The sequence below is a fragment of the Mesoplodon densirostris genome, chromosome 16 (assembly GCF_025265405.1).
Source record: "Mesoplodon densirostris isolate mMesDen1 chromosome 16, mMesDen1 primary haplotype, whole genome shotgun sequence".
Taxonomy (NCBI): domain Eukaryota; kingdom Metazoa; phylum Chordata; class Mammalia; order Artiodactyla; family Ziphiidae; genus Mesoplodon; species Mesoplodon densirostris.
This window is the reverse complement of record NC_082676.1, coordinates 292,395-305,366: the sequence shown is the minus strand read 5'-3', so window position 1 is coordinate 305,366 and position 12,972 is coordinate 292,395. Positions and strand designations below refer to the sequence as shown.

Here is a 12,972-nt window from a genome sequence, read left to right as displayed (position 1 = left end):
AACGCTTCAAGTGAGCTTTATTAGGGGGCGCTCCCGGGCGAGGTTCACTGGTCCGAGAGAAAGGGACCAGAGAAGTCGCCCCCAGGCGAGGGCTGGGCAAGATTTTATAGGGGAAGAAGGGAAAGGGGTGTGGTGAATCTGGGAGGGCGCAGGGAATTCCTTATCTGGTGGTCTCTTCGGGTGTCGTGGCACTATCTGGTGCCGGTTACATTAGTCTTGGGACCGCTAGTCCCATCCCTCGAAAGGCGGGAAGGCTGGGCCGGGTGGAAATCCCCCAGGTCAGTTCCTGGAACTGGGTGGTCCGGAATGTCTCCAGGTCAGTTTCTGGAACTGGGTGGTCTGGAGAGTTTCGGTCTGATGCAACCTGTGAATCTGATTGCGTTCCCCTGCCTCGGGCCAGTTGGCCTTACATCCCGACATCTTTGGTGTAATGGGGCGGCGTTCCGATATCTGGCTACTTCATGCTGAATGCGGGCGTCGAAAGGGGAGTCGGGCGACCAGAGGTCCGAGGCTTAGGGGAGACCAGTGGGGGTTTCTGTAGGAAGCAAGGTGTAAGGACTAAGGAACATTTGGTTTGTGGCCACCCGAGACTTCCTCCATGCGCCGGTGAAGGAACCTAAGAAAACGGGGGGCAAACATGAGCAAGATACAGATGAGAATTAAGGGGCCTCAGATTGGTGTTAGCCATGTATAGAGGGTGGATCGCCACCAATCGGGAATTGGGGAGGCAGACTGTTGGTGTTTGCGTTGGAGTTCTTCTCTTAAGCGATGGAGGGCGTTTACAGCAGCATTCCTCCTGTAGGAAGAGGCAGGTACCTCCTTTGTCGGCCGTCAGGAGGTCCAGGGCTCGTCGATTCTGGAGAGCGACTCGGGCTATGGAGGTGATTTGGCACTGGAGAGAGGAGATGGAGGCGGCGGAGCCTTCAATGGCTAGCTGGAGTTTATGTTCTAAGTCGCGGGATGTTGAAACACTATGTGTTAGAGCTCCCCCCCCGCCCCCCCGAGGCCTGCAGCGACCAGGGAGGAGGCGAGAGAGATGCCTGCGACCAGAGGAAGAAAGATAGCTCTTTTTTGTCGGTTAAAGGGCGGCGTGATTAGCGAGGAAAATTCATCTTGGCTATACAGTGTGAGTTGTGGGACGAGAGTAACGGGGATACATGGGAAGGGGGAGGAAGAATTGATCTCTTTTGTGAGGGAACCATTGCACCACAAAAACATGCCTGGTGGTGCTTCAATTGATGTGTTTACCGTGAGGGATGTGTTGCAAAGAAACCCAATATCAGCTAGATTTGGGCGGCTGCCGTAACAGATGGTGAGATTTTTTTGAATCAAGGAATATGGGGACTTTTAACGGGGAAAAAGGTGGGTTTTGGGTTGTGTAGGAAGTAGAATTGAAGGGCTGGTCGAGTGGGACAGCAGCCAAGGGCGGCCGGCCAAGCGAGGCACATAGAAAGCAGTCGGAGATGTTACCTATTCCTGTGTGGTTGAGTATCTGTAGTGTTTCTTTGGTCAGTTCGGCTGCTGCTGCTAGGGCCCGAAGGCATGGTTGCCATCCCCGAATGGTTGGGTGTAGCTGTTTGGAGAGGTAAGCCACGGGGCGGTAGGAAGGCCCTACAGGCTGGGCAAGGAGTCCAGTGGCTATTCCGGCCCGTTCATCCACAAAAAGGTGAAAAGGTCGGTTTGGGTTGGGCAGAGAAAGGGGAGGAGAAGATACCAGAGCGTTACGGAGGGTGAGAAAGGCCTGTGGAACGGCGGAAGGAGAGGTGAGGGGTCCTTGAGGGGTTTCCTTAGCGGCTAGATATAAGGGTTTAGCGAGGAGAGCAAAGTTAGGGATCCAGTGTAGGAAAAATCCTATAAGGCCCAAAAAAGAGAGAATTTGTTCCGCTGTTTCCGGAGGCTGGAGTTCACGGATAATCCGGGTGCGATCGGCTGTTAGATCTTTTGTGGTAGGGGTAAGATGGAGCCCCAGGTAGGTTACAGAAGATACAGATAACTGAGCCTTGGCTGGGGAGACCCGATAACCGCGAGAGCCAAGGTGATTGAGGAGATCTGCAGTATGTTGTCTTGAGAGGCTGAGATGGGCTACAAAGGAGGAGGTCATCTACATATTGAAAGAGTGTGCTGGGGGTACTGGAGCAGGAAGTGAGGTCCTGTGCCAGCGCCTGACCGAAGAGGTGAGGAGTGTCGCGGAAGCCCTGGGGAAGAACTGTCCAGGTGAGCTGACCGGAAGTATGAGTATCCGGATCCGTCCAGGTAAAGGTGAAGAGGAAATAGGAGTCGGGATGTAGGGGGATAGTGAAAAAGGCATCTTTGAGATCCAGAACCGTAATGTGGGTTGTGGATGGGGGGATATGGGAGAGCAAGGTGTATGGGTTTGGTACTACTGGGTGGAGAGGGATTATGGCTTCATTGATTAGTAGGAGGTCCTGGACCAGGCGATAATCCCCAGAGGCCTTGCGGACAGGCAGGATGGGGGTGTTTCAGGGAGAGTCAGTGGGGATAAGGAGTCCCTTGGTTTAGGAGTCCTGTGATAATAGGTTGTAGGCCCCTAAGGTGAGTCTCAGAGATGGGAAACTGGGGCCTTGATGGAAATTTGGAGGGGTCCTTTAGGCGGATGAGGACGGGGGAATGGTGTGTTGCTATTATGGGCTTAGAAGCATCCCAGACATGGGGATTGATTGGGTTCCGTGTGATTGGAAGAGGGGGATAGGAGGGGGAGGGTTCTAGAGACAGGCCGAGAAGAGGAAGCAGGAGTTGGGAGGAGGGGACCTTAGGGTCGAATCTATCCAGCTGGAGGGAGGCCCCTAAGTGGAAAAGGACATCTCGGCCTAGCAAGGGAACTGGGCAGGATGGTATGACTAAGAAGGAATGAGTAAAAGGGAGTTCTTTGTTATGACATGGGAGTCGACCGGTCTGGAGTGGGAAGGATGGTTTGCCATCAATACCCATGACCGAGATCTGGGAAGGAGAAACTGGCTCAGAATAAGTAGGCAGGACCGAAGAGGCAGCCCCCGTGTCCACCAGAAATGAAATGGACTTATCCGCTACCTGTAGCGTTACCCTGGGCTCAGTGAGGGTGATGGGGGTCTTCGAGTCCGGGTGCCGTCAGTCGTCAGCCAATCCCAGCAGTTCGAGTGGTAATGCCATTGGGTCGGCCCGCCCCCCCACGTGGAGACGCTGAGGGAGGGCCAGTCGTAGGGCAGTCACTCTTCCAGTGGCCCGTTAACCCGCAGCTGGGACAGGGCTTAGAAGGAGGTCAGGGATTGGGACATTGGCGAGCCCAGTGGCCTTCTTTTCTGCATTTGAAGCAGGCCCCCGGCGGGGTTGCTTTTTGCGGACCCCATGGATGCTGTGATACATGGGAGATGGCCGGCCTTAGGGCGGCTACAAGAGGTTGGGTTTGGAGGGCCACCTTCTGGTGCATCCGAGCCTGTCAGCTGGATCCTGCTAAATCCTCACGGCCATTGTAGACTTTAAAGGCCATCTTTACCAGATCTCGAATAGGGGTTTGAGGGCCGTCTTCTGCCTGTTTTAATTTCTTTCGGATGTCCGGGGCTGATTGGGTGATAAAATGGGTGGCTAGGACCGCTGCCCCTGCCAGGGTGTCGGGATCCAGTTGGGTGTAGAAAGTTAAGGCCGCTGTAAGGCGATTGAGAAAGATAGCTGGATTTTCGTTAGGTTCTTGGATTATCTCTTTTAGTTTTTCAAAATGGACTACCTTATGAGCAGCAGCCTGCATGCCAGCCAGGAGGCACTGGATCATGAGGTCGTGTTTATGACGGCCATCTTGGCCATCCTGATAAGTCCAGCCTGGATTGGTACCAGGTACAGCAGTCACTCCGACAGGCATGGAGTTGTCGGTAAGGTGAACCTGATCTGCATGGTTTCGGGCAGCAGTTTGAATTCTTTCCCTCTCGTCAGGGGTCAGAGTAGAAGATAGGATCACAGAGATATCATACCAGGTTAGATCGTAAGCTTGAGAGAGGTAGCGAAATTATTTGATGTAGCGGGAAGAGTCCGCCGAAAAGGAGCCTAATCGCGTTTCTATTTGAGAGAGAACTTGGAGGGAAAAGGGAACATGAACTCTAATTAATCCTTCCGCTCCTTCTACCTCCCTCAGAGGGCAGAGGAGATTTGGATCTTGGGAGTCGTGAGAGAGTGTATGTGCACTAACTGGCAAAGCAAGGGGCGAGGGAGGAGAAACCGTTGAGGGAGGCGGGGGAGCGGTTGGATGGGCCGGGGCGGCTGCGGGATGAGGAGGGACCGCTTCAGGGTTGGGTGGAGGCTGGAGAGGAGCTCTGGAAGGGGGAGAGGCGAGAGATTCGGGTGGGTCGGCTAGTGGAGAGGAGTCATCATCAAAGGAAATTAGGGGCTTGGATGTAGGAGATGTCTGTTTGGCAAGAAAGATCTGGGAAGTGGAACAATCGACGTAGAGGGAGGGGCAGGAGCGTAAATACCAGAAGGCCTGAACATAGGGGACCTCGGATCATTTGCCCATCCTGCGGCAGTAATTATCTAGATCACGGAGGATGTTAAAATTGAAAGTCCCTTCAGGAGGCCATTTGGATTGATTGTCTAGAGGATATTGTGGCCTGGCCACAGTGGAATAGAAAATAAGCCGTCGGCAACGGAGAACTTGGGAGAAACCGAGGGCTGTAAAATTGGCTAGGAGACACCCCAGGGGTGTCTTAGAATCTGGTTTCGACTCTGAGGTTCCCATGACCCCCAGTCTGTCCCTGAGTGAATGGAGGAGAGAGGCGTGCCTGGTCTCAGTCTCCAATTCACGGCAGGTCGGAGGGCAGTCAGGTGATTGGGACGTCTCCACAGTTCCATAGACCTCACTTGCTATATGGTCGGTCTTTTGATATATGTATTTAATAGGTATTTGTACACGTATGGTAACCCTAATCTTAATTTTTCCATTCACCCCACCTATCCTTTTAGATAAGCATACTTCTAAGTCTGTGAGTGTCTTTCTCTGTGGAAATATGTTCATTTGTGTTAGTTATTAGTTAACACCTCTAAGTGATACCATAGGATATAGGTTTTTGCTTTCTGACTTACCTCATGTTCTGTGATTATCTCCAAGCTCATCTATGGTGCCTCAAATAGCAGTGTTTCATTGTTTTTCATGGCTAATATTCTGTTGTATAAATAGACCACTTCTTCTTTATCTGTTCATCTGTTGATGGACCTTTTGGTTGCTTCACTGTCTTGGCTATTGTGAATAAGGCTGCAGTGCAGATTTTGCAGCCCGGGTCTTCTCGATTCAGGTCTCAGGTGAGAGGCCCAGTGGTGTGACTGCTGGATTGAATGGTACCTCAATTTTTATTTTAATTGTAGCTCCCTTCTGTTCTCATTATTGGCTGTTACCACTTTACATCTCACCAGAAGCTAGAGGGTACAGTGTTCTCTAAAACCCCTTCAATATTTATTGTTTGTAGTCTTCTTGCTGATGGCCAGTTGACTGGTGTGAGTTGAAACCTTTTTGTAGAGTAGATTTGCACGAGTCTAATAATTACCAAGGTTGAGCTTTTATCCATTTTCCTTTTTTTAAAAGAGAGTGAGCCAAATTAACCTCTTCATATTATTTTCTTGAAAAATCTGCAGTTTTGAATTTTTTGGCCATTCCCTACCTCCGCACAGTTGTTTAGGGCAGGTGTCCTTTACAGCCGTGAGTCCTTCTGAATGTTAAGTGACCATTAGCTGTGGGTTTAAAGCCGCTCTTGTGGGAAACGGCCACAAGGCGGCAGCATTTCTACATTTCCAACTCTGGGTTTTTGGGCAACAGAGCTTTCCTGGAAATTGTGTTAGTAAGCAGCAAATTAGAGTGGAATGTGCCAGCGAAAAGCCCCAAGAGCATATATATCCTAAATTGTTTGCTTTTTAAATTTAATTTTTATTAATTATCAGAGCAAATTTGATAAAAATGTAGATTCTCCTAGGTGTACAGTTTCTGATTCATCCTATCAATGTATCTGTCTATTCCTCTTTGGATCCTTTCCCGTGTATATTATAGAATGTTGAGTAGACCTCTCTTTGTATTCCATAGGTATTGTGTGATTATATATTTCATATGTATTAGTACATGTCTATTAACCCCCATATCCTAATTCATACATTCCTTACACCTTTCCATTTGGTTTTCTGAATTTATGTGTGTCCTTCTCTTGGAAATTATTTCATGGGTATCAATTTTTAGGTAACACCTGTAAGTGATGTCATAGGATGTCTGTCTTTCGGTTTCTATCTTACTTCATGTTGGGTGATTATCTGTAGATCCTTCTATGGTGGTGCCAACGGCACTGTTCCATGCTTTTTCATGGCAATATTCCATTGTGTACATGGACGACTTCTTCTTGGTGCATTTTTCTGTTGATGGATATTTTGGCTTCTTCCAGGTCTTGGCTATGGTACATGTTGCTTCAGTGCAGGATTGCCAGCCTGTGTCTTTTTGATTCTGGTCTACTTATGTGATAGGCCCATTAGTGGGCCTACCAGATCACATGGTAGCTCCATTTTTACCCTTAAACGCATCTCCATTCTGTTCTCACTACTGGCTGTTACCAGGTTACATCCCACCAGCAGCTAAAGGGTACACAGTTCTCTAAAACCCCTTCAGCATTTATTCTTTGTAGACGTTTTTTTTGCTGATGATCATCCTGAAGGCTGTGAGGTGAAAGTTTTTGTACACTGAATTTGCATGGCTTTATTAATTCCTGATGTTCAGCTTTTTTCCATTCCTGTTTTTTTAACAAAAAAAGAAAGAAAAAGAAACAGAACACAAATGTGCGTAAAATATGCCTCTTGAAACTGTCGTTTTGAAATGTGGACGTCTTTTGAATTTTTTGTTCGATATAGGACCCCAGGATTTGTTTTCAGGGCAGGTGTGATTTACAGGCCTGCACTTACTTTGAATATCAACTGACCATTAGCGCTGGGATTAAAGCTGCTGTTGTGGGAAACGGCCACAAGGCGGCAGCATTTTTCCATTCCCAAATCTGGTTACTAGGGCAGCAGAGCCTTTCTGGAAGTCCTGTGATTAGGTTGTAAATTAAAATGGAATGTGCCAGAAGAAACCCCCATAAGTTTATCTTACATTAATTCTTGTTCGTTGTTTTAGTTTTTTAATCAGGGTAATGATTAGAATATTGTTTGTCCTAGGTGTACACAATCTGGTTCATTTGTGCATTATATATATATATATATATATATATATATATATATATATATATATATATATATATATATATATATATATATATATATATTCCTGTACAGAGCCAATTCCCATGTAAATTATTGCAGAGTGTTCCATAGACCTCCCTTGCTATATGGTCGGTCTTTTTAATATATGTATTTAATAGGTATTTGTACACGTATGGTAACCCTAACCTAATCTTAATTTTTCCATTCACCCCACCATTCCTTTTAGATAAGCATAGTTTGTTTTCTAAGTCTGTGAGTGTCTTTCTCTGTGGAAATATGTTCATTTGTGTCAGTTGTTAGATAACGCCTATAAGTGGTATCATAGGATATGTCTTTTGCTTTCCGACTTACCTCATGTTCTGTGATTATCTCCAGGATCAACTATGGTGCCTCAAAGAGCAGTGTTTCATTGTTTTCCATGGCGAATATTCCATTTTGTACATGGACCACTCCTTCTTTTTCCACTCATCTGGTGATGGACATTTTGGTTACTTCCATGTCTTGGTTATTGTGAAAATTCCTGTAGTGCAGCTGTTGAAGCCTGTGCCTTCTCGACTCTGGACTTCTCAGGTGAGAGGCTCAGCAGTGGGCCTGCTGAATGGAATGGTGGCTCAATTTTTACGTTTAAACGCAGCTCCTTTCTGTTCTCATTATTTGCTGTTACCACTTTACATCTCACCAGAAGCTAGAGGGTACAGAGTTCTCTAAAACCCCTTCAGCATTTATTGCTTGTAGACTTTTTGCTGATGGTAGTTGACATGTGTGAGTTGAAAATTTTTGGAGGTTAGACTTGCATGAGTCTAATAATTCCTGATGTTGAGCTTTTACCCATTTTCCTCTTTTTTGAAAATGAGTAAAACTTACCCCTCCATACTATCTCCTTGAAAATTTGCCAGTTTTGAATTTTTTTGGCCATTCCCTACCTCCGCACAATTGTTTAGGGCAGGTGTCCTTTACAGCCCTGAGTCCTTGGGAATGTTAAGTGACCATTAGCTGTGGGTTTAAAGTTGCTCTTGTGGGAAACAGCTACAAGGCGGCAGCATTTCTACATTTCCAACTCTGGGTTTTTGGGCAACAGAGCTTTCCTGGAAATTGTGTTAGTAAGCAGCAAATTAGAGTGGAATGTGCCAGCGAAAAGCCCCAAGAGTTTATATCTCCTAAATTATTGTTTGTTTTTTAAATTTAATTTTTATTAATCAGAGCAAATTTGATAAAAATGTAGATTCTCCTAGGTGTACAGTCTCTGGTTCATCCTATCAATGTATCTGTCTATTCCTCTTTGGATCCTTTCCCGTGTATGTTATTATAGAGTGTTGAGTAGACCTCTCTTCGTATCCCATAGGTACTTGGTGATTATATATTTCATATGTATTAGTACATGTCTGTTAACCCCCATATCCTAATTCATACATTCCTTACACCTTTCCATTTGGTTAAACATAATTTGGTTTTCTGAATCTATGTGTGTCCTTCTCTTGGAAATTATTTCATGGGTATCAATTTTTAGGTAACACCTATAAGTGATGTCATAGGATGTCTGTCTTTCGGTTTCTATCTTACTTCATGTTGGGTGATTATCTGTAGATCCTTCTATGGTGGTGCCAACGGCACTGTTCCATGCTTTTTCATGGCAATATTCCATTGTGTACATGGACGACTTCTTCTTGGTGCATTTTTCTGTTGATGGATATTTTGGCTTCTTCCAGGTCTTGGCTATGGTACATGTTGCTGCAGTGCAGGATTGCCAGCCTGTGTCTTTTTGATTCTGGTCTACTTATGTGATAGGCCCATTAGTGGGCCTACCAGATCACATGGTAGCTCCATTTTTACCCTTAAACGCACCTCCAATCTGGTCTCACTACTGGCTGTTACCAGGTTTCGTCCCACCAGCAGCTAAAGGGTACACAGTTCTCTAAAACCCCTTCAGCATTTATTCTTTTAGACTTTTTTTTGCTGATAATCATTCTGACGGCTGTGAGGTGAACGTTTTCGTACAGTGGACTTGCATGGCTTTATTAATTCCTGATGTTCAGCCTTTTTCCATTCCCATTTTTTTAACAAAAAAAGAAAGGAAAAGAAACAGAAGCCAAATATGCATAAATTATGCCTTTTGAAACTGTCGGTTTGAAATATGGACGTCTTTTGAATTTTTTGTTCGATATATGACCCCAGGATTTGTTTTCAGGGCAGGTGTCATTTACAGGCCTGCACTTATTTGGAATATCAACTGACCATTAGCGCTGGGATTAAAGCTGCTGTTGTGTGAAACGGCCACAAGGTGGCAGCAGTTCTCCTTTACCAAATCTTGTTACTAGGGCAACAGAGCCTCAATGGAAGTCGTGTTCTAGGTTATAACTTAGAATGGAATGTGCCAGGAAAAAGCCCCTTAAGTTTATGTCTCACTACTTCTTGTTCATTGTTTTTATTTAATTTTTATTTTTTATCACAGCAAGTTTGATTACAGGGTTTGGCTTGTTCTAGGTGTGCAAGATGTGGTTCTTTTATACATAAACGTATGTCTGTCTATTCTTCCTGGGATCCTTATCCCATGTACGTTATGACAGAATGTTGAATAGTCTTCTCTTGGTATTCCGTAGGTCTTTGGTGATTATATATTTCACCTCTGTTTGTATACATCTGTTAACCCCAATATCCTAATGTATCCAATCCTCACACCTTTCCATTGGTGAACCATAAATTTGTTTAATGAATCTCTGATAGCCCTTCTCTGTGGGAATATCTTCACTGGTATCAATTTTTAGGTAACACCTATAAGTGATATCATACGATATGTGTCTTTCTCTTTCTGACTTACTCCAGGTTGTGTGATTACATCTAGAATCATCTACGGTGCTGCACAGGGCAATGTGTCCTTTTTTTCCTTGGCTAATATTTTGTCTGTACTGGTACCAGTTCTTCTTTGTCCACTCATCTGTTGCTGGACTTTTTGGTTACTTCCATATCTTGGCTATTGTAATACTGTGCAGTGCACATTTGCCTTCCTGTGCCTTTCCAATTCTGTCTTCTTTGGTTATAGGTCCAGGAATGGGCCTGCTGAATGATATTGTAGCTCAATGTGTACCTTTTAAAGGCATCTCCATTCTGTTCTCATTAGTGGCTCTTTCCAGGGTACATCCCACTGAAAGCTGAGGGTATGCATTTCTCCACAACACCTTCAGCATGCATGCATTCATTCATTTATTTTCGTTTGTTTGTTTTGCGGTACACGGGCCTCTCACTGTTGTGGCCTCTCCCGTTGCGGAGCACAGGCACCCGCGGCATGTGGGATCTTCCCAGAACGGAGTACGAACCTGCGTCCCCTGCATCGCAGGTGGACTCTCAACCACTGCGCCACCAGGGAAGCCCCAGCATTTATTGATTATGGGTTTCGTGCTGAAGGTTATTCTGAGGGGTGTGAACTGATACCTCTTTGTGGTTGAATTTCCGTGTGTCTCATAATCCCTTGACATTAAGCTTTAAGGCATGTCCTTCTTATTTTTCAAACTGTGATTACAGCTTAGCTCTTCAAAGTGTTTTCTTAAAGTATGTGTCACATTTTGAAATTTTTTGGCCATTACCTCCCTCAAGACATTTTGAGGGCAGGTTTCATTTACAGCCCTGCAGTACTTGTTCACATGAAGTGAGCATTAGCACAGGCTTTAAAGCTGCTTTTGCAGGTAACGGCCAGACGGTGGCAGCCTTTCTAAGTTGCCCACGCTGGTACTAGGGAAACAGACCTTCCTGCCAGTGGTGTTCCTCGGTTATAAATTAGAGAGGAATGTGCCCAGATAAACCCCCAAATGCTTACGTCTCCTTACTTATGTTTGTTTTTAAATTTAATTTAAACTTTTTATTGGAGTAATATTCCATTGTGTACATGGACCACTGCTTCTTGGTACACTCCTCTGTTCATGGACATTTTCGTTGCTTCCAAGTGTTGGCTATGGTAAGTATTGCTGGAGTGTAGAATTGCCAGTCTGTGAGGTTTTGATTCTCATTTTCTCAGGTGACAGGTCCAGCAGTGGGTATGACTGATTGCCTGGTAGCGCAATGTTTCCCTTTTCAAAGCACCTCCATTGTGTTTTCATTAGTGGCCCTTACCACATCCCCCTTAGAACAGAGGGTACGCACTTCTCCACAATCGCTTCAGCATTTATTGCTTGCAGCATTTTTGCTAATGGCCATTCTGACTGCTGTGAGCTGATAGGTTTTTGTAATTTGGGTTTGCGTGTCTTTACAAATACCTAAAATTCATCATTTTTCCAAGCCGTTTTTGTTTCTGTTTAAAAAAAAGGAGAACAAAGTGTGCATACAATATACCTCTTGAAATTGTCTTCTTGGAAGTTTGCCCTCTTTTGAATTTCTTATTCGGTTTTCGACCCCAGGAATTTTTTGCTGGACAGGTGCCATTACAGAACTGCACGTTTGGTGAATAGTTAGTGACCATTAGCAGTGGGTTTAAAGCTGTTGTTGTGTGAAACGGCCACTAGGAGGCAGCATTTCTCCATTCCCCAATCTGGGTAGTAGGGCAGCAGAGCCTTTCTGGAAGTCGTGTTCCTAAGTTGTAAATTAGAATGGAATGTGCCAGGAGAAACCCCCATACGTTTATGTCTTATTACTTCTTGTTGGTTGTCTTAATTTTTGTAATCGGGGTAATGATTAGAATATTGTTTGCCCTAGTTGTACACAATCTGGCTCATTTGTACATTATATATGTCTATTCATATACAAATCCTCTTCCCATGCAAAATATTACACAGTGTTCTGTATACCTCCCTTGCTATATATGGTCGGTCTTTGTGACACATGTATATCATATGTATTGGTATATGTAACACTGATCTTAATTTATCCATTCCTCCCACCTTTCCTTTTAGATAAGTATAGTTTTTTCCTACATCTGTGAGTGTCTTTCTCTGTGGAAATATTTTCCTGTGGGTCAGTTATTAGATAACGTCTATAAGTAATATCATAGGATATACGTCTTTTGATTTCCAACTTACCTCATGTTCCATGATTATCTCTAGGCTCATCTGTGGTGCCTCAAAGAGCAGTAATTCATTGTCCTCCATGGTGAATATTCCATTGTGCACATGGACCTCTTCTTCTTTATCCATTCACCTGTTGATGGACATTTGGGTTGCTTCACCATCTTGGCTATTGTGAATAAGGCCGCAGTGCAACTGATACAGCCTGTGTCTTCCCGATTCTGGACGTCTCAGGTGAGAGGCCTAGCGGTGGGCCTGCTGCATCGAATGGAAAACGTAGGGAGTAACCAGGCAACGTCAGTTACCTTGGCAGCCCTGGGAAAAACATTACCATGTGACACGAACATTCCCAGGAGCCTACATTTGTTTCCACAATAGGTAAACCTTTCTCATTTCAAAGTACTATAATGTGAAATATGCATCTCAGTCAGAACTAGAGGTTACTCAGTGTCTGCTGTGATCGGAGGAAAAGAGAAGGGCCTTACACAGTATCTAAAGCAATGACACGAAGAAACTAGGGGCCACGGGCAGAGACACACAGGCTCAGACAGGCTCCAATCTCTATGACATGCTGAGGAGATTCACTTTGTAAGGGCTCGAGCACGAGAAAGCAGCCACTAACCAGCTACCCTACCCTGTCTCAAATATGTGGAGAAAGTCAATGTAAATGCTTACCTATGTATTATTCTTTTCTGATCATTCTTTCAGTGTATCCCTTCTGGCTTTGTGCAAAGCGATTCTTTGTTTTGTACCTGAAAAATGAGTGGCACATGTA

General features: G+C 45.0%; 1 long non-coding RNA gene across 7 annotated transcripts in view; it reads right to left on the bottom strand.

Moving 5' to 3' along the window:
• The window catches only part of LOC132477079 (uncharacterized), a 61,021-nt gene continuing 48,049 nt past the window's right edge, over positions 1 to 12,972 (bottom strand). For 2 of the 7 annotated variants that reach the window (XR_009530178.1, XR_009530177.1), the window contains 5 exons: positions 12,873 to 12,949; positions 12,213 to 12,455; positions 7,561 to 7,803; positions 5,065 to 6,743; positions 1 to 892 (listed from right to left, as the gene is read on the bottom strand). This is a non-coding gene — a long non-coding RNA (uncharacterized LOC132477079). The remainder of the gene's footprint in view (positions 893 to 5,064; positions 6,744 to 7,560; positions 7,804 to 12,212; positions 12,456 to 12,872; positions 12,950 to 12,972) is intronic. The other 5 variants (XR_009530179.1, XR_009530180.1, XR_009530181.1 and 2 more) reach the window with 5 other exon arrangements.